This window comes from Triticum urartu, chromosome 7A (assembly GCF_056163025.1).
Source record: "Triticum urartu cultivar PI428250 chromosome 7A, HENAU_Tu73, whole genome shotgun sequence".
Taxonomy (NCBI): domain Eukaryota; kingdom Viridiplantae; phylum Streptophyta; class Magnoliopsida; order Poales; family Poaceae; genus Triticum; species Triticum urartu.
The window spans coordinates 690,456,332-690,459,018 of record NC_141879.1 but is presented as its reverse complement, the minus strand read 5'-3'; positions in this window follow the sequence as shown (position 1 = coordinate 690,459,018).

Genomic DNA, 2,687 nt, shown 5'->3' with positions numbered 1-2,687 from the left:
AAGAGATTATGGTAGGGTATGAAACCACCTCAAAGTTATCCTTTCTGATCGATCTATTCAAGAGTCCGTAGTAAAATAACGCGAAGCTATTCTTTCTGTTCAATCTATCATAGAGTTCGTACTAGAATAACACCTTAAGACACAAATCAACCAAAACCCTAATGTCACCTAGATACTCCAATGTCACCTCAAGTATCTGTGGGTATGATTATACGATATGCATCACACAATCTCAGATTCACCTATTCAACCAACACAAAGAACTTCAAAAAGTGCCCCAAAGTTTCAACCGGAGAGTCAAGACGAAAATGTGTGCCAACCCCTATGCATAAGTTCACGAGGTCATGGAACTCACAAGTTGATCACCAAAACACACATCAAGTGGATCACATGATATCCCATTGTCACCACAGATAAGCACATGCAAGACATACATCAAGTGTTCTCAAATCCTTAAAGACTCAATCCGATAAGATAACTTCAAAGGGAAAACTCAATTCATCACAAGAGAGTAGAGGGGGAGAAACATCATAAGATCCAACTATAATAGCAAAGCTCGCGATACATCAAGATCGTACCTCCTCAAGAACACGAGAGAGAGAGAGAGATCAAACACATAGCTACTGGTACATACCCTCAGCCCCGAGGGGGAACTACTCCCTCCTCATCATGGAGAGCGTCGGGATGATGAAGATAGCCACCAGAGAGGGATTCCCCCCTCCGGCAGGGTGTCGGAACGCGTCTAGATTGGTTTTCGGTGGCTACGGAGGCTTCTGGCGGCAGAACTCCTGATCTATTATGTTCCACGATGTTTCTAGGGTATATGGATATATATAGGCTAAAGAAGTCGGTCAGGGGGGCCACGAGGCGGCCACGAGGCAGGGGGGCATGCCCAGGGGGGTAGGGCGCGCCCCCACCCTCGTGGTGGCCTCGGGACTCTTCTGGCCCACCTCCGGTACTTTGTGGGCTTCTTCTGGTCCAAAAATGATCGCCGTGAAGTTTCAGGTCAATTGGACTCCGTTTGATTTTCCTTTTCTGCGATAGTTAAAAACAAGGAAAAAACAGAAACTGGCACTGGGCTCTAGATTAATAGGTTAGTCCCAAAAATCATATAAAATAGCATATTAATGCATATAAAACATCCAAGGATGATAATATAATAGCATCGAACAATCAAAAATTATAGATACGTTGGAGACGTATCAAGCATCCCCAAGCTTAATTTTTGCTCGTCCTCGAGTAGGTAAATGATAAAAACAGAATTTTTGATGTGGAATGCTACCTAACATATTTCTCTAAGTAATTCTCTTTATTATGGCATGAATATTCAGATCCGAAAGATTCAAGACAAAAGTTTAATACTGACATAAAAATAATAATACTTCAAGCAGACTAGTAAAGCAATCATGTCTCCTCAAAATAACATGGCCAAAGCAAGCTATCCCTACAAAATCATATAGTCTAGCTATGCTCCATTTCACCACACAAAGTATTTAAATCATGCACAACCCCGATGACAAGCCAAGCAATTGTTTCATACTTTTGATGTTCTCAAACTTTTTCAATCTTCATGCAATATATGAGCGTGAGCCATGGATATAGCACTATGGTGGAATAGAATGGTGGTTGTGGAGAAGACAAAAAGGAAGAAGATAGTCTCACATTAACTAGGCGTATCAACGGGCTATGGAGATGCCCATCAATAGATATCAATGTGAGTGAGTAGGGATTGCCATGCAACGGATGCACCAGAGCTATAAGTGTATGAAAGCTCAACAAAAGAAACTAAGTGGGTGTGCATCCAACTCGCTTGCTCATGAAGACCTATGGCATTTTGAGGAAGTCCATCATTGGAATATACAAGCCAAGTTCTACAATGAAAGATTACCACTAGTATATGAAAGTGACAACATATGAGACTCTCTATCATGAAGATCATGGTGCTACTTTGAAGCACAAGTGTGGTAAAAGGATAGTAGCATTGCCCCTTCTCTATTTTTCTCTCATTTTTTATTTTTTTTATTTTTTATTTGGGCCTTTTCTCTTTTTTTATGGCCTCTTTTTCTCTTTTTTTATTTTTCGTCCGAAGTCTCATCCCGACTTGTGGGGGAATCATAGTCTCCATCATCCTTTCCTCACTGGGACAATGCTCTAATAATAATGATGATCATCACACTTTTATTTACTTACAACTCAAGAATTACAACTCGATACTTAGAACAAAATATGACTCTATATGAATGCCTCCGGCGGTGTACAGGGATGTGCAATGAATCATGAGTGACATGTATGAAAGAATTATGAACGGGTGCTTTGCCACAAATACGATGTCAACTACATGATCATGCAAAGCAATATGACAATGATGGAGCGTGTCATAATAAACGGAACAGTGGAAAGTTGCATGGCAATATATCTCGGGGTGGCTATGGAAATGCCATAATAGGTATGTATAGTGGCTGTTTTTAGGAAGGTATATGGTGGGTGTATGATACCAGCGAAAAGTGCACGGTATTAGAGAGGCTAGCAATGGTGGAAGGGTGAGAGTGCGTATAATTCATGGACTCAACATTAGTCATAAAGAACTCACATACTTATTGCAAAAATCTATTAGTTATCGAAGCAAAGTATTACGTGCATGCTCCTAGGGGGATAGATTGGTAGGAAAAGACCATTGCTTGTCCCTG